Source organism: Aulonocara sp. 'chitande type north' Nkhata Bay, linkage group LG4, assembly GCF_057382095.1.
Source record: "Aulonocara sp. 'chitande type north' Nkhata Bay isolate Kocher_YH1m ecotype deep benthic linkage group LG4, A_spYH_male_GT1.1, whole genome shotgun sequence".
NCBI lineage: Eukaryota > Metazoa > Chordata > Actinopteri > Cichliformes > Cichlidae > Aulonocara > Aulonocara sp. 'chitande type north' Nkhata Bay.
Window position 1 is genome coordinate 34,390,896 of NC_141347.1, and position 19,548 is coordinate 34,410,443.

Sequence of the window (19,548 nt, forward strand, 5' to 3'; positions counted from 1 at the left end):
AGAAAAGCTCAGTTTGTTGCCGTTTTAACTGTGCCACGTAGAAAGGGAGACACGTTAACTGACTTTGACCTTGTTGCCAACATTGCTGGGACTGTAATAAAGCACTGCTGTGCTGTATCAAAAGTATCTTCAACAGCTGGAAATAATTAATCTTGACAAACTAAACTCCAGTTCTCGCTGCACTACACTCCTCTACCTTGTAAAATCCATTATACTTGTTGATTATCTTCTAATTAGAAAGTAAATGTTGCCTAAGACACTGAGGCGGTAAATATGGAGCGTGGTGCCATGCATGTGTAATTGATTTCCTGCTCTCAATTTCCAAAGGATAACAGTGAAGATGAATTATTCAGAGCGTCCTCACCTCTCAGTGGATGGATGACCTTTAAGAAGGACTTTAGCCACGCTTGTTAGTACCTGACTGATAAACTCAGACCTTTCAAAGAGCTCTGAAATTCACGGGGTGAAATATGAAATCTGAGAGATTATTTTTGATGCCGGCTTGTCCGTTCTCGTCTTCATGCACTCGCTTTGGCGGGATGTGGAAAACTCAATTTGCCATGAAAATCTGCAAGACATATCGCATTAGGTCGGACTGATTGTAAACTCCTCACACGGGTGCAAACTGAAGTGAAATGAATTTATCATTTTGGTTCCGCCACGAGATTCATGCCAGACGAATGAAGTGGTGCTGTCACTTGCATTTAGGCCTTTGAACATCGATCCAGTCAGAGAAAGCCAACCACCTGAGGAGATGAAGACGGCTGAGCAAACTTGCTTATAAACACTTCTTATTAAGTTGGATTCTTTTTTTTTTTTACATCACAAAGAGCGGTTGTTTTATCCTTTTAAATCCCCAGCTTTGTCAACATGACTTTTATTGTTCAGCAGTTGCTCCATTAATGCACTCTCTGACACTACGCAGAAGAAGAAAAAGAAGCTAAAGTGAGTGTCTCTAGATAGCTGGAACTGCAATATTCCCACCATCAGTCTGAAAGAGAATAAAACATTTGCCCACTACACATGGTTTCCTTCCCAAGTGAAATTCCCAGACTGCTGACTGTATAAAATTCAACAACACTATCTTCCTTTCATGCATTTTTGAGAAGAGCAAAGGGATCCGGAGGCTAGCGTCACTTTGATCGTTCACTGGTTGGTTGGTTTGTTTGTTTGCTTTTCTGAAGCCCGGCACTCTATTTTCCCCTCTTTTTTACGATGAATTGATAAACCATCTGCTCCAGTGACAGTTCAGAGCAGAGTGTCATCAACTCAGATTCATGCAGATGCTACTGTCAGGCTGCCAGCCGGAGAACCAGAGACACGTCGTACTGCAAATTGTTTGTGTGTACGTGTGTGTAGGGGTGTTTACCACAGAACAGTGTGTGCACTCTTCCTATATTACCATTTATCTATAAGACTAAATGCACACTTCACTAGCTGTGTCCCAATTCAGTGGCCACATTCTCCAAAGGCTGCATTTAGAGTCCGATTACGTCACAGCGAGGCGACTGTCCCAATTTGAAGACTCAGCCCAAAAATGTGATTCAAAGGTCACATTGGTCCCCTTTAAAGACCCCCCTACCCTAAGTTTCACTGTGCTGAACCACCCGATGGGCTATTTCTTTCTTCCAAAAAATGCGTTAGAGGATTAGGCTTTTAAATGTAAGTCAAATGTGAGTTTCAAAAGCTAGCTGTGCAAATGTTAAAAGCTTAGAAGCTCTAGTGCTTTTAAGCTCTTAACATTTGTATAAAAGTGTTTTTTCACCTAAATGTGTTGTTTTCTTTACCTAAAGTAAACCTACTGTGATTAACATGTTGGTCTTCCTATTTCATTTAGCTGAAAAGAGAATGACCACTTTTTCACAGGGTCCAAGACTTTTGCCACCGTAGGTTGAATTTACAGCAGAAATCTCTCTGTTATAGAGCCAATGATGGCCAGTGACAGGGCGGGTAGATAGAGTCCACTGTTCTTTCCATTAGTCCTGTCAGCAAATTTAATCTTTATTTTTTTTATCCCAAATATGGCTCTGAAATAAACGTTTCTTTGGATGCTGTGTGTCCTGCTCTCCAGGTATTCCATGTTACTCCAGGTGTTAACATAGTTAAGATGTTGTCTGCCTGTGATCAGAACATTTGTGGAGAAGATGAGTCTGAAGGGGGAAATCAACTCCTTGCCAAAAAAAAGGGAAAATTAAAAAAAAAATACAAAGTTTGCATTTGTTTTCAAATATTATGCATCTTTATTTAAAATAAAGTAATTAATTCCTAAGCTATTATAAAATGCTCTTTATTGCTCCGTTTGTCAACTGCCGTTTTCAGTTTCCTCAGCCTTTAGGGTTACGTCTATCTGGATTCAGCCGAGGGTGTGAAGGGGAAGCACACTGCTGCTCCTCGGCCTGGTTTGGCTTCATGGATGAAGTTGAAGTGTTGGGACAAAGGCCGTCCACCAGGCCTCCTGTCCTAATTGCCTCCATCCGTGAGGAGACTCCAGGGCCAAGTTCAGCAGTGGGTGAACCAGAGAAGGATAATAAGGAAGAGGCTGAAGATGAAAGTCGGCAGGAGCCAGAGAAAAGAAAACGAAAGAGAGAGGATGAGCTGCTCAGTCTAATCAGAGAGGACAGCAGAGGGAGAGGAGAGTGCAAAACAACAAAATCCTACCAATAAACAGTTAATCATGAAATTACCCTATTTTTTAATTTTTTAAAAATATATATGTATATATAGCTATGTGCAACATAAAAGCTGATTAATGAAAACTTACAAAGAAGCAAAGAAGAACAACACTGATGAGCGTGTCTTTGTTCTCTCTTCTTCCTCTCGTTGCGGCAGATGGCCCCGCCCCTCCCTGAGCTTCGTTCTGCTGGAGGTTTCTTCAGTTAAAAGGGAGTTTTTCCTCCCTGCTGTCTCCAAAGTGCTTGCTCTTATGGGGTCACATGGTTGTTGTGGTTTTCTCTGTTTTCTTTGTATTATTGTAGGGTCTCTACCTCACAATATAAAGCACCGTAAGGCAACTGTTGTTGTGATTTCGTGCTATATAAATAAAACTGAATTAAATAAGAATATGTAAAATTACTTGCATGCATTACATGTATGCTGGAGATTCCAAGGTTAACCTGAGTGTACTGACAGAGGGACAGGTTCTTTTAACAAGGCCTGAGTTTTGGGTGAACTTGGAGTCAAAGATGGCGTTGCTGGATCTTCTGGACATAGATTAGAGCGATGGATAAGGAGCCATAACTCTTTTCGAACCGGCAAGTGGAACATCAAACAGGGTGGTCTCTTTTCCACTGTCAACCACATCGTCCATCACCACATCCATTATTATTAATCTTTAACAGCACCCTTAAAACAGGAATACTTGCCTGGCACAGTAATCGTGGCCTGGGGGGTACTTCCTCCAGAGCAGACAGTTCAGTTAATCCTGCCAGAGAGCACCACCGACTGCCTCCAACCGTTATGCCCCTCATCCTTGCTTCATCTTCCTCAGGCTTGTCCTCCAGGGCCATTCACCAGCACCAACAGTTACTGTGGAGAACAGAACCTGCTATTATGACCTGAAATGGTTTAAAAAAGTGTAAGCAGATATTAAAATACAGATGGTCTAATCAGGTTTGTCAGAACTGCCCGTTGCTCGTTTGATGTTTATTTAATTTGACTAAAGATGCTAACTCCTTCCTCTCATGTCATTAATATAAAATGACACAGAGGCAGCATTTTTAATTTAATTTAATTTTAACACTTCATACATGCTCTTTTTGCTTGGAGATACATTTGCAGATAAGAAAACAGGATTTTTTTAAACTGAACTTTACTGACTTTTTATTTTGAAAAGGATGTCTGGGTGTATATCACCAGGTCTGAAACCAAAATCCACCAAAAAGGTGATTAAAAAACATTCTGCTTGCCTTTCTGTAGAGTTAATTTAAAGGTTCTGAGCTGCAACATGTGTGTTTGAACTGACAAACTCACCTGAGACACAGACTTACATTTATTGACATGCTGCCAGTTTTATGAGACTGTTTTAGAGTGAAGGTACTGTAGCTTCTAACAGACCATGTAAAACACAACAGCTGCATGGGGAAATCTCCACTTTGTTCCATTATTCAGCTGCCTTCCTTTGAAATTTGGCTTATGTATGATTGAACAAGGCTTAAATTTAGATTGGATTTTCTGAGAAGACTACTTGCTATTTTAAGCCCCAACTTTTGTCATACTGACGGAATCTGTGACATGGGTACAGCTGGTAAATGACATGGTTAATATGCACTCTGCACGGTCACTACAAGACAAGCTTGGCAGCGAGTAATGCTGGATGAATGACGACTAAAAGCTGCAGGCAAAAAGATCGATCCAGGCCTCAGAGTGGGTACATGTCAGCACTGGGAAAGGCACTCATGGCGTTGACTGTGACTGTAGCATGCAGGAAATCTACAGTGGGTAATGAACACAGCAGATTTCCATGTTTAGCATTCATTTAAACATTTTAAATATAGTTGGCTCTACTGTTTGGTGCTCTGGAGGTAGCATACAATGGGATTATCAGAGCTTGTACCCTGCAAACAGCTGTCTGGTCCTACTGCATAAAATGGGATTGATGAAAGCAGTTACAAGGTGCTAAAACACTTCGGGAACCAAAATAATGAGCTAAAAGAGGCAAAAGGAATCTCTCTTTATTTCTCTAAGTCTTCCTGGACTGAATCATTTAATGTCACCAAAAACATGACATTAGTTTAATCCTTAGTAGAGATAAAAACAACAGTGCAGGATTTAATCTCAATTTTGAATTATTTTTTAAAAGAAACTCAAAGAATGAGATTTATTTCCTGTTTTCAAAAAGGCCTATAAGTAGACTCTAAAGTTGCAAACAAATTAGATTTTTGGCATTTCATTCTGAAAGCCTTTTAGTACTGATGGAAAAATTTGCATCATCGCTCAACGTCAAAGTGTTTTCTGGCTTCACCAGAATAAAGAACTCAAGTAAGATAAATTAGGAGGAGTGAAGTAATTGGCAACTTTGTATGAGATAAGTACTCAAGAAAATATTAAGATGAATTATTTAGACCAACCACAGGAATCATTTATTACCACATGAATCTTCTGCGTAGCAGCTGCTTCCTTCATGTAGCCAGTGACATTATAAAGTTGAGAAATGACAAACTGCAATGCAATCTGTGGATTCAGTGGTACGGTGGGAAAAGGCTGATGCTGATTGTCGAGGCAGAAGGAATGGGGATCAAAATGCCAGACTAAGGAAACCAGGAAATGCAGGTTTAGTGTTGATAATTTACAGAAAAAAAACATAAACAGGGCAGGAAATGGTAGGAATGGTGGAAAACTCAGGGAATGCGGTGCAAGGAAACAGACAAGCATGGGGGACAATGGGTGAGTGAGAAAATAAATACATGCAAGACAACGAGGGGAGAGTAACAGGTGAGGACACAGCTGAAGGCAATGCACCTAATGAGTCGGAGGGGGAAGTTAACCTTGAAACAAGGCACAGAAAACAGCTGCTGTCAAAATAAAACAGGAAACATGACGTGGATCTTGTTGGTGCATTGGACCAAGCTGTTAATGAAGCTTTAATGTTTTGTAACTTGCACACAAGTTGCTTATGCAGCTGATAGTTGGGGTTGAGGGTGGGTGAGGGGGGGTAAGGAGGGCTGAGCCTATCACAATGGACATATCGAAACAGTAGAAGCAGCAGAAGCTGAAGATGATGTTTAAACAAAAACTTTGAAGGCCAAAGTAAAGAAAGTTTCCATGTGAACATCAGCTGAACATTGATCAGGAGGTCCCAAGGTGAACCTCATTCAGATTTCCCCTGTGAGGTCTCCTACGTTGCCCCCAGCTGAGTAAAGAGAGTCAGGTTCAAATCCCTGAACTGGGGATGTGGAGCTACACCGCGTGGGGTCCGATGTGAAAACACAAAAGAACCTGAAGAAGCTGGTGGAGGCGTCCGGGGAGGGTTCTTGTTTTTTGTGAAGTGCAGGGCTACCTGCTCATCCCATGATAGTTGCCCAGGTCCTGAGCAGCATGTGCTCTTGCTGGCCCTTGAAAGTCAAGGGGAGAAGGTGTTAGTCTCATCTCAGGCTCACAGCAGGTTTCCGAGTTGAACCTCTGAGAAGTTACATAGATCAAGGCAGCTACGGGAAGCTGGAGAGCCAGATCCATGACTTCCACATCTATACTGTGGGACAGGTTGCCATGAAGTTGAGACAAGTTGCTGTTTGTAATTCAGAGCAGAATATTGTAGCAGACTTGTTTATCTCTAATATCAGGATTGCTGTGCAGGTCCATGATTTCTTAAACAAGAAGTCAAAAAGAGAAAGTCTGAAGCATATAGCAGTGAAACAGAGGTCAGTGCATCAAATGGTTAGAAAAAAACTATTTTTAAATCATTTACTTCAGTTTTACAGATAACTCTAAATAACGTTTAGCGTCTGTGTTGGTATCTGTGTAGGGTTTAAATAAAAGACTTTGTGTTACCATAATCCTCAACATTAAACTAGCCTCCAAGAAAAGAAAAACATAAAGAAGGATTAAAGTTTGAGAGTAAAATACACCTGTAGGGTTTAACTGACGTTTGACTGGATCTTTGATTAAAGCCACCAGAGGAATGATTCATGATTTGCTTTAATTTGTACTACTTTACTTTTCAGATTGTATCCTGAGCTGTGTTTAATAGGCTACTGTGATCACTTTCCATGGCAAAAGTAATAAAAACGTGCTGGTAACTGCACAAAACACTTGCATGACAATTCTGCTGTTGACTATCCGCCAATGAACAATCAAATTTAGCCTGAAATAACTTGATTGCAAAAGACTAAAGTAGATAAAATGTCCTTGTTGGGAAATTTAAGGTGATACAGTGATGGTGCTGCTCTCTATCAGCAGCTTTAATTCACCCAAAGGATTTTCTAAACAGTAATAGCTGATACAAGTGATATTTAGTAGATCTGTGCCCTTAAGCTCAGATAACAGCTTTATTTAAATGAAAATAAACCAAATCTAATGAGTGGATTTTTTTTTTTTTTACACCTGCTAGCAAAAATAAAGTGAACTGAGAAAGAAATCAAGACTGTGAAGCAGTTTGTGGATGCATTATGAACAGTATGTTGATCCATGTTGTAAATTTCTAATGAGCGCTGTATGTGGAATATTTAAGAACCTTTTTTGATGTGAGCTCCGAGGTTGAAAGCAGATGATTAAAAGCCGTTGTTGCAAGTGACAGGTAGCAAGCAAGGAGGCCTGAGAAGACAAACTCAAAAAGATGGCTTGAGGGTAGAAAGCTGCCTTGGAATTTCTGCAGATTTGATCTTTGTCTAAATGATTTCTGATCTACTGAAATTAGAACATATGCCATTTTGACACATTTTCCCTCCAGCCCAGAGGAAATGAATCAGCTATGGTGTTTGTCTCTCTGCCTCACTACAGCTGGAGGTCACATGAGACTTTTGTGCTTATTTATTTCCTCCAAAGGAGGATTTCTGATTAGTTTTTTCACCTTCTAACCTTCCGTCTATGTCCAAATCCAAGGCATGTGGTGCAATGGGACTCGTAGGATGTAAATAATTGCTGAGATTGATAACATTACTATTAAAGGAATATGCTGCTCAAATTCCTTTGAGGAACGAATCCTCAGCAGTTCCTCACTGAAGAAGGATGGCAGATGAAGCTTTCCCTGAGAGAAACTGTTGTGGAAGAGAGTATCATCGAAAAGCTTCTTGCGTCAGTGGAATTGATGTCAGAATGATGTTTGCGTTGCTTTTAAGTATTTAAGTTTTGGATTCTTCTCCATATTTTATTGATTTTCCTCTTTGTGTTTCTCATTATTTCCCTTTTTGCTGTGTTTCATAGTCCATGTCTTCCTCTCCTTTTCAGTTCTGGTCACTCCCTCTTTAATTTTGGCAGTCACATTTCCCTGTGTGTCTTTTTTTACTTCCTGTTTTTTGTCCTTTTCCCTTCGTTATACCCAATTTCTCCACTTTGATTAGCTTCGCCTATATTGATGTAGTCCATTCCTGCTTTTTCTTTCTCTCCCTGGTGTTCAGTGACTTTTAATTTATTTTTTGGATTTTTTTGTGGATATTTTAATTTTTGACTATTAAAAAAATAAGAGCTTGTTTTTTTTGTTTGTTTGTTTAGACATACCTGCATCTTGTGTCCTGCATTTGATACATTTACAACATAACAATGATTGATTGGTGGTGGTGGGTGATTGAACCTTACTAGTCCTTGGTTGGGTCTTTTGCTTTCAGAACTGTCTGAGTTCATGGCACAGATTTGGTCACAGAGTGTCATGATAACATCACATAATTGCTCCAGATTTGTCTGCTGCATGTCCGTTGAAAATAGTGATGGTTTAGATCACAGATGGTAAACTCTTTTTAGATCATGGGCCACATAAAACTCCATTGGATTTCCATCCAGTTAAATCCCCCTTTTTATATCCCTCAGCTGGCCTGGGAACGCCTCGGTGTTAGGCTCTCTGCTTAGGCTGCTGCCCCCACAACCTGGCCCCAGATAAGTGGAAGAAAATCGATGGATGGATAAATTCCCATTCCTGTCAGAATAAAGAAGTTTAACTACACATTTCATCCCTGAGATATCTGAATATAAGAAAAAGAAGTGCCATTTCAACTGTACAGCTCAGGTTTTTTTGTTTTTGTTTTTTACATGAAAATGGGCTTCATTTGTAACAAATAAATATGTAAAAATACCCCAAAAATTCTGGTGAAAGTTTTTGTAAATTCACGAAAAATGTCATTTTATTATTATTCTTATTTATTTTTTTATTGTGGACCCATTGTAAAAAAACTAAAAAACTTGGATGTTTAAAAAACTTGAACTTTAATGTCATTTAATTGTTCTGTTAATTGCATTACTATTATTTAATTGCTTTGGTGTAGCATGAATGGACATGTGGAAAGTCTTTATTATGGGAAAAGCTGTAAAATGTATGAAAATAAAATTAAAAGTCCAAAATCAACGTTCTTCTTTGTATTTTCCAAAGTCAATCAGTGGACCGGATTGGAGTCTTGCCCGTATCACAGTCTGGCTCCCCGGCCTTATGTTTGACACCCCTGGCTTAGATGGAGAAGCTGATGAGTAACAGGAAGGCTACATGGGCTTACTTTTCTGCTTATTTGTCACTTAGAAAAAGAAACTTTATGCTAAAATCATTTAATGTCTGATCGACCTCAGTGAGACATTTGTGTACACACATGCACGTCTGTTCCATAATGTCTGGAACAATTCAGAGCCTCAGTGTACGAGTGAAACGTGACATAATGATGGATATTTGTACCAAACCAAGGCTTTGTCCACACACTAGCAAACAAACATATGCAGTATCATCGCACCTGGTGACATTTGACTGCTTCTGCTGCCTTAAAGTACAAAGTAACAAGGGGACACCGCAACACAATGTGTCATACGCTGTGAGCAAACACCTTCACTGAGATCACAGCCGATATGGTTTAATTCAGCCTGGCAAATCGCCACAAAGGGAAACATGGCAGGAAGCGTTTTTCATTTTAGATACTCATCTTCTTTGTGTTTAAAGCGACCAAAGACTGTCACCCTCATTCTGCAGCCGTCACCTGTCAAACACCTCCTCCACGCCCTCCATGCTGGTGAGATCGAGAGGCGCGTGATGATGTTGAGTGAAGTGAGCCGGGATGATTACACGCGCACTTTCAAGAGTACGTCAGCGTGTCGTGCGGAAGATATTTTGTGATGTGTATTTAATTCTTTTGGGGAAAAGTTTTGAGTGGTCCCGTCAAATCCTGTCCACCCCCCCCCCCCCCACCTCTCAACACCCCCACGGGGAACACTCAGGTGTTGGCATGTTGACAAGAGCAGCTGCCTCAGTCAACCCTGTGTGCTGATAAGAAGCAGTACATCTAAAGACTGAATAATAGCCTGCTGTCCTCGTGCCTGCAGATCACTCCCATGCTGCAGGACAGCAGGGGACAGGCAATCAGCGCTCAGTCTCCGGGCACTGGGAGGGAAAAAAACTGAGAGCAGTCGGTGCAGTCAGCGGGAGGCAGGTGGATGATGTGTTTACACTGACATCAGCACAACTGGGAAATACTTACGCAGCACTGTGTTCGTAGGTGGAAGATAAAGTTTGTGCACCCTTTGGAATTAGAATTTCTTCACAGTTTATTCACAAATTGTGTCTTTGCTTGCATCTATGTCACACTTATGCAGATGACTACAACCTAACAACTTTTCATGTGTTTCCTCCAAAGGCAAATGATGGGTTAAATTTAGTGACTCATAGAACTTCCTGTAGCAGCGACAACCTCCAGCTCATGTGTCCTCTGGCTGTTTACGTGACTTACACACCAGTGAGAAGCAACTTTGGACCAGTCCTCCTACCAAACTGTTATATCATAATATTTTATCTGTGTTTGGTAATTGCCTTGCAAGATCAGCCAGCCTCCCCTAAATGCCAGATCACAGAGTCCTGCCCTGAAAGTATTCCACACATGTTTTTATTCCTCCAATCAAAGCGTTCTGCACTTTTGCCACTTTAGCCTCATCTATCCACAGGAAACTGTCCCGCAATTTATGTGGAAGTTCTTGCAAACTTGGTATGTGCTAGTGTTTTTCTTCGACAGCCAGCCTTTGTTGTATCCTCCCATTAACACAATTCATATTCAGTGTTTTACGTCTTTCAAGGTACAAATAGTGTTTTTTGATCTTTTCAGGATGCCCACACCTACACAGAGCAGCAGCTCCTCTGATTTCCTCCATTTGTACACAGTTTGTCTTCCTCCAGTCTGATAAACACAAAGGCCTTTGTGAATATTTTTCCGGCCTTTTCAAACTTTCTGTAATGAAGGTCTTAGAGGGATGGTTCACACTGGCCAATTATCCTTGAGAAATGCAGGCTTTGTTAGTAACCAAACTTTGAATGCCTTTTATTTACACAAAGAGACACCTCTACAACCCAGATGTCCAATTTCATCGCACTAACTGGAAGACCTGACTCCAAGTAGCTTCTGAAGAAGTCGTTAGAACTGAGGCGTAATTATTTTTCCTAGCCTGGTCAGTGATTGACGACTCAGTGTGCTCAGTAAAAATATGAAAGGTACCTCAGTTTGTGTGCCATTAGTTTTACAAACTGTGTTTGTCTGATTTGGATAAAGAAAGACAATTTAATAATAAAGGAAATTTTACTAAAAGTTGAGCACTGGCCTCAGATCCAAAACACCCATCTTCTTTCATGTTTCTGCAAATGCCCACCTGCTCTTGTTTGTTACCTTTTGGGGGTTTTATTCCTTGCTTACAAATGTGAAATCCTAACACATCCTGCTGTATGCAACTACTTTGTTTAGTGCTGTAATTTTAAAACAGATATTAACAGACTGACCTACACGAAATGCATATATGCATTCCCATGTGAATTCTCCGGGACTTCACCTCATGATAAATCCTGTGTGTTTCATCTTCTTGCACTTTAAGCATTTATTAAATCCACCCAATCCACCTGTATCGACGCGTACCCTTTTTTCTCTCTTTTGGCAAGAAAGAGTAAAACCCTTATCTCTGTCCTTCAAATGTCTTGTAAACAGGATTTGATGGACTAAAGCTCTCTGGTCCAGAAAGCACAAGTGTGGTGAGCACTGATGAGCATCATTCCTGCTTCCCAGGCGAAGAAGAAAAGAACTTCTCTCTGAAACTTCCTCTCCGCTCCACCTCACTCGCTTACTGTCTGTCTGCAGATTATCAGTGGATGGCAGTTCTATAATTCTGCAGGTATGATGAGATTACGCTTCGCACTTTGAGTCGTGGCTTGTGTGAACGCTACATTCCAATGTATTCGTGTCTTAAATGTTACGTTAAGCTCCTGCGTTCTCTGCTGCAAAGCTATTTACAGAGTTCATTCATTCTGCAGGCCATTGTGAACCATTCACAAGTATCTAACCTTCAGTTTTAGTTTTTAAAATTATTTATAGTTTGATCCAAAAATGTCAGTGAAGACAGACCTTCCTCTTTCTTTGTCAAAGAGTTGAAGAGAGACACAGTCAAACTCTTTAGAGGTTCATCTGCAGGTGATCATGTAAGTCTTTTGGAGTTTTGTTTAAAAATAACAGCTTACTTAGTTTAATTACAGTGAAATGATCTGAAAACAGTCATAGGAGTCTGCGTTGCCTGTTTTCAGGTGTTTTCTGTTTGATTTGATAAAGAAATGCCTTGAAAGGTGCTATAGAAATAAAAATTTTACCTACTTATCCACTTAATGGCCAACGAATTTCTTGAAAATTCACTTACTACTGTTTGCACTGGATAAATGACCTTTGCGATCCCATAATGGGAAAAGTGTTAAAGTCAGGGTGTTATTATCAATATGGTTCATAACTGTAATTGTAGTGAAGCAGGTCTGTAGGTGAAATTGATTCTAAAGTAAACACACACACACCTACACACTAAACCACACAGAGAAATGAAGAAAATTGAGAGGCAAAGCAGGCATTAGGACCATTTAAAGACTTCTCTGTGTTTTTTCTTTTTTTTCACAAAAAAGACCTTCGGCACTCTCCGAAATGGATTTTAAGCCAGTCGCTATAACCGGAGCTTCCCTGACTGACTTCGCCGTGTGTCTTTTTGTCTGCAGAAAGGTAATTAACTGAGCTGTAAAAGCCCAGAACATTTATTGGACTGACAGAAACAAAATGTATTGTTTGATGAACTCCATCCTTGTAATTCTTTGCAGATTACAAGTCGGACTCTTTGTGAATATTAACTACAGGTACAGCTTTGCTACAGTGCAACACAGACTTTTTTTTAATGAAGCTATACTTATTATTCAAGCTTAAATTTTTCCCACTAGTGAAAAATAGTAGAGTGTTTGTCTAATTAAATATCTAGAGGCTATTTTCCTTGCAATTTGATTTCACTGTGACAGCTTTTCGCTAAATAGATTTTAGAAACATTTGCTTTGCAGATTCTGCTGAAGATGTTTTGGCCTTATTGGACTTGAGGTGCATAAAAATTACTTGAACACTTGAGAGAAAGTGCTTATGTCCCCCCTTGACTAATATATTGCTTTAAAATTTGGAGATGATCCAAAAGAAACTAAAGCTTTCCTAATTCACGCGACCGTGATGTTTGACCTCAGATCATGAAGCAAGGCCCGGGAACTCCAGGTCTCAAGAGCCGGTGTCCTGCAGGTTTTACATCTCACCCTGGGTCAACACACCTGAATCAAATGATTAGTTCATTACCAGGCTTCTGGAGAACTTCAAGACATGTTGAGGAGGTCATTTAGCCATTTGAATCAGCTGTGTTGGATCAAGGACACATCTAAAACCTGCAGGACATCGGCCCTCGAGCCCTGAACTTGTCCCACCCCAGCATTACATACTAAGATAGTGTTTTTTTTTATTTTTATCCTTGTCCATATGATTGGAGCAGAAATGGCTGAAATCTTTGGCTTCTATAGGCTGTAAAAGCTTAAGATTTTAAGACATATTCATTCAGTGTGTGACTATACAAAACGTCCATAATTGTGACACTATATGACATTGCATAAAAAAAATTAAAATACAGCTCTCCCCATACCATTTCATGTAACATATTACTCCGTGCCGTTTATGAGGACTAACAATGAAGGTCACGCTCCAGTGCTTAGCCAGCCTAGGTACTCGTGTCCTCTGAGGGTTAGTATGTTGCTTGGAGATGATCCATTAAAATTGTGGGTAATATAACGTTTTTTGGTGTGACCTTGACCATGACGCAGTTTTCACCAAAATTAATTTACTTTGAGGTGCTATTGGTATCTATCATCATACAAGATTTGAAAATGATATCTTGAAAACTGTGACCAAAAATTGTGCTAACATACAGACAAACAAGCAGATAATCAGACAAACATACAGACAAACAGACAAACATACAAACATACAGACAAACAAACATACAGACAAACAGACAAACATACATACAGACAAACATGCAAACATACATACAGACAAACAGACAAACATACATACAGACAAACAGACAAACAGACAAACATACAAACATACAGACAAACAAGCAGATAATCAGACAAACATACAGACAAACATACAGACAAACAGACATACAGACAAACATACAAACATACAGACAAACAAACATACAGACAAACAGACATACAGACAAACATACAAACAGACATACAGACAAACATACAAACATACAGACAAACAAACATACAGACAAACAAACATACAGACAAACAGACAAACAGACAAACATACAAACATACAGACAAACAAACATACAGACAAACAGACAAACATACATACAAACAGACAAACATACATACAAACCAAAAAAGTGAAAGGATTTCTTGATCCCTCCCATGTGGGGGAGAATAAATTACAGTCCTGTTATGACCAGGACTGTAATTTATTTGTAAATTGTTTGTTTTTTTGATTTGTTTTAAAATGGTGTTTGTTTTTTGACATTCACAATATTGTGCCTCAAAGGGTGACTTTTTAAAGATCTACTGTAATGCTCTGAGGTGTGTGAGGGGAAAAAATAACCTAAATAACCTGAACTGTGGCACATGCCATCAAGCATGTTAAAGACCTACAAGCTTTCATCACACCAACACACTCGTGGCTCAAACCCTGCCCTACTTGCCAGTCTTGGCTCCCTGGGTTGTTTTCCCCAAAATAAAATCTCAGTGAGACCCCATGTGCATCGCTTAAGTGTGGCTAAACTTTTTGATTGCACCTCATGATTCTTTGCACATAAATTCAGCCACCACAAGTGGGGAAAAACAGCCAACAGCCATGTGCAAGAGCTTTTACAGCCCCACCTCTCTGTGGCTGATTTGCACAGGATTGATTTGAGAGCAAAAGTTCCGGTGTACACCCTCCAGCGCACAAAAAGCACAAACTCTTGAATACGTGGTAACTGTTTGGTGTGCCTGCTGCTTAGTTCTACACACAGGATGAATTTGCAGGCGAATAGTGCTACCACTACCACATTTCTCTCCGACTTAAAATGCCCATTTGTATTGACAACTCCCCTGAAAGCGAACCTTTTGCTACTTTGGATGCATACGAGTATCCAATAATCTAAAAGCATGTTTTCAAGTAAATCGAATGAGTGAAGTCATGGTCCCTGGAGGATAATTTGTTTGCAGCGATTGACGTGTTCAGGATGAGCTTTACTCTACTTTGTCTCTTCTCTGTCAGTTTGTATTTAAACTGAGCGTTTTAATGAATATTTAGACTCAAACTGAAGTCTTGGCTGTGAATAGTCACTGACAGGCAGGTTTGCACTGAGCATGTCATTTACATACTTAGGGTAGGCCATTATTTTGTCATGCTTCCACTTTACTGGAAAATGAAGGCTTAGTCTATTTCCTTTCCAATGTGTTTCCAAACATTGCTTTTTCTTATGCACCGCTTGTCAGCTTGTTAAATTACATTTCAGGAAATCAGAGAAGCCTTTTCCACTGCGAAAGAAATACTTTCGTTTCCTAAGAAAACTGAGAAAGTGGTGAAAACAAAGAAGAAATACTAGGCGACAGGAGGTCTGATACATTCCTATATCCTGCAAACAACATGACCTCCTCACTTTGCTATGAAGCATTTCCAGCGCTTTGAAAGACGCGTCTGTAAGTATTCAGGTGTAGAAGACGTGATCAAACATTCGCTACAAAATGATTTGGCCTCTCTGATGATATGTAGCCAGCTGCCATGGGGGCTGTTTATTTCTCATGCATTATTCATTTGAATCGTATGACCCATAATGCATTCTCTATCCATTAATGAGACAATGCTCATTATTTTCCCTGTGCTTATCACACAGCCTCACAAGAAAACAAAATCAATCTGCGTCACCGGCTGCTGTTTGGGTCGGAGAAAAAGGGCCAAATATTGCTGAGCCCCATGTTTTCCGTCTGTGTTTAAAATTCAGAGTCCCTTCTGTTTGGAGCAGAAACAAAAATCCAAGTGATCAATTTGATTTTTAAACAAAGCCATTCTGTTTTGCTAAGTATATGTGTGTGTGTGTGTGTGTGTGGGGGGGGGGGACACCAATCTTCTCCAAAGGACAAATGTTGTTTCTTCTGTACCAGTCTCATGCACCATTACATAATGGAACATAAATAGTTTGGATTATGTTTCATCTTTTGAAAACTAAAATGAAGAATGTTCTGTTGAAATTGCAGCCCAGCCATCACATCAAAGTCTTGCTGACACTGGACTACATCGCATCTGAAAAACACAGTTCATTATGTGAGAGTGAGGGACCGGCGAGACGACTTTATTTTGGAACCACGTTTGTTCTTTTGGGTTTTTTTTTTTAGGGGGATTTATTTGCTTTAGTGTGTCTGACGTACAAATATGATAAACTCACAACTGTGTTTAATGCATGTACCTGCATTGCTCATTCCGCCCCTGGTAATGTGAAATCAGTGCACAGCACAACATACAGAATCAATAGACAATCAGGCTATCCAGTTGTTTTCCCACAGTTTGATAATTACTACCTTTAATGCCTCAGGGGGCTTTGTCATTGGAATTTCCTAAAATCCTTTACGTGTCTGAAGACTAGAAATGAAGCACCAAGAATAAGGGATGATGTTTTTAAACTTTCTGTCCGTGCACATGTTTGTTTTTAGCCCTCATGTGCAGCCATGTGCACAAAGGCAGATGTAATATATGAAAAGCAGCACAGAATCCTACCTTTCAAGTAAAATATAAAAATTAGCAGTAAATGTAGCCTTAAAATGATCGAAACATGTTACAGAGTACTGGCTTTTTCCATGTGCAGAGACTCTTCAACACCAGAATATCAATTTCCAAATGCATCGTCACATAATTACCAGTTAACAATTTAAAGCTATGGGCTGCAGTCCCACACGTCAACACAAAGTCCTGTTCTAATGAGGACACACACATTCGATCTGTCTGTTAGATTTTAGGTGTGAACACAAAGCCAACAGCACAAAGCAAAGATGAAAACAGCACAAAGAGACTTTAAAGCGGTTGCTGCGGGGATTCTACTTTAGAAGTATCAACAGATACAAATGGAGGCTTCAAATCTGACTGCTTATCACTACTTTTCTAACAGTGCCTTTTTTAGGGTCGGCATACACCCAGTTTTAACATCATTCCAGGGTTCTTGGCTAGCTTTGTGTTAGCATGCTGTCTGTGCAGATGTTTGCAAAGAGCTAAAGTTCTGTGTATTGCAGTTGTTTCTGACTTGGATGCAGTTCACACTTTACGATTGCCCTCTTGTTCTTTTGTGCAATAAAATTAAAAGCAATGTCCATATCTGTCTACCCTGTGCTCAGACAACTGAAGACCCTTTGTAACGCAGGCAACTACAATATTTGTAACTGTAATGCACAGTAACACACTATATTATGCATTACTGAAAAATGTAAAGCGATTTAATTTGTCACTTTGAGATATTAAAGTGATATATTTTCAAGGATTTAGCAACTTTACTCATTGTAGTTTCAAAATATCTAAAAGATTTGGGATGAATTTCAAAATTATTGTAAAGGTCTAACCGTATGACATGAAGAGCTGATCAACACACAGAGATAAACAGAGGATGCAGCATAGGAAGAAATAGCTGTTGGCACATTGGTGTATATAAATATATATTAGTATGCATGTATCAAACCCTCACCTATGGCCACGAGCTGTGGGTAGTGACCGAAAGAACGAGATCGCGGATACAAGCGGCAGAAATGAGCTTCCTCCGAAGGGTGGCTGGCCTCTCCCTTAGAGATAGGGTGAGAAGTTCGGCCATCCGGGAGGGGCTCAGAGTAGAGCAGCTGCTGCTCCACATCGAAAGGAGCCAGCTGACGTGGTTCGGGCATCTGACAAGGATGCCCCCTGGGCGCCTCCTGGGTGAGGTGTTCCAGGCATGTCCCACCGGGAGGAGGCCCCGGGGCAGACCCAGGACACGCTGGAGAGATTATATCTCTCGGCTGGCCTGGGAACGCCTTGGTATTCCCCCGGATAAGCTGGAGGAGGTGGCTGGGGAGAGGGAGGTCTGGGCCTCTTTGCTTAGGCTGCTGCCCCCGCGACCCGGCCCCGGACAAAGCGGATGAAGATGGATGGATGGATGGATGTATCAAACTTGATGTCATAAATGTATTAAAGCTCTGTCACATAGTCTTGCTACAGTTAACAAGACTGCTAAAGTCTAAAGTTTGTTTCTTCGAGGTTGTCCGGGCCAACCTCAGTGAGCAACTTGTTAATATGCAAAAATAATACTTTTAACAGTCTCTGTTTTCAGTTTTAGGACCTAGCATTATCTATCTGTGTATCTAGATACTTAATAAAGATCATGGCTACATAGATGCATACATTACATTTTTTGACTTTACATCTGACAAAAACAGTTCGGGCACCACTTTGGGGATTTGGGAAACTGTGATGGTATTTTATAAGATTTCTGATTAGTGGATAAAAATGATTTGAGGCCAGCGTAGAAGAATTTAAATGTTAAGAACTTAAAGGCCATGAATTAAATAAACACAGATTTAAACTGCCAAATATTTTGTGCAAGCTGTCTCATCTTAGGGATTCTGAGAAAATGTCAGTGACATTTTGGTAGGTGACCCGGCACTAAAGCTCTCAATGTCAACTCGTGGAATGACTGAGTTTATCGTACTTCCAGTAACATATGTGTCTCTGCTCCTGGAGTCCTCCTTGTAAGTTTAACCCCCGTATGAACCCTCCTGCAGTGTGTCATGACATCTGTCATGCCCGGGGCCTCGTTTTAGCACGGGGGTGTTTTTGTAGCGATGGGTGATACGGTAGGTCAATCATGTCACCAACAGGATGTCCTCCACAAAGGTAAATCACACTCAGGTTTTCAATTTCTCTCCTCGTAAACAAGTATATCTGCGAGGCCAGCTCAGGCGAGGTGAGCACTGTGATGCAAATGTGGAGTGATGGGGAGGGCACGGGGATGTTAATTAAAAGTCAGACTGTGTTTCCCGGCTCAGATTTCAGGCTAGCGAGTGCCTTCTTATTTCCACTCAACCCTAACCTCACTTTTCTATCAGGATGCTCACTCTTTCAGGCGGCCATCATGTGGAAAAACTGACTTCCCCCCTTTTTAACCTCTTTCTCAGATGCTCTATTCGTTCTCAGAGGCACGTCTTAACTGAACAGGTGAAGAGTGGTTGTAAGAGCTGGCAGGACAATCTTTGATGCTGATGTTTGAAAGCATCTTTTCACCTGTGTTGGTTGAGATGAAGAATCCAAGTCTAGTTGTGAACTCAAAATAACTGCACTATGCTCATTCTCTGCAGGTGAACATAAACAGCCTGTATGTGGAAACTTTAACTGTGAAAGTTGTCACTGAAATTTAAAAATTAGATATTTTAGCACAGGCCCTTTGACTCTTTTTAGATCCTAATCTTGTTGAGAATGAATGAAATAACTTTGGAAAATGGGTAATTTTACAGCAAAGAAACGGACAACCCATATCTTACAAAATTTCAACATCTGACAACAGCAACCATCAAAAAGGCATCAATTTCTGTCTCTATTCTTTCTGCAA

General features: G+C 40.3%; 1 long non-coding RNA gene across 1 annotated transcript; it reads right to left on the minus strand.

The window, feature by feature from the left end:
* Positions 1-2,222: 2,222 nt before the first annotated feature.
* Positions 2,223-5,343, minus strand: LOC147333153 (uncharacterized). The gene is made up of 4 exons (XR_015128947.1): positions 5,086-5,343; positions 3,363-3,525; positions 2,762-2,857; positions 2,223-2,539 (listed from the first exon to the last, which is right to left on the minus strand). It is a non-coding gene; the product is annotated as an uncharacterized LOC147333153 (long non-coding RNA).
* Positions 5,344-19,548: the final 14,205 nt, after the last annotated feature.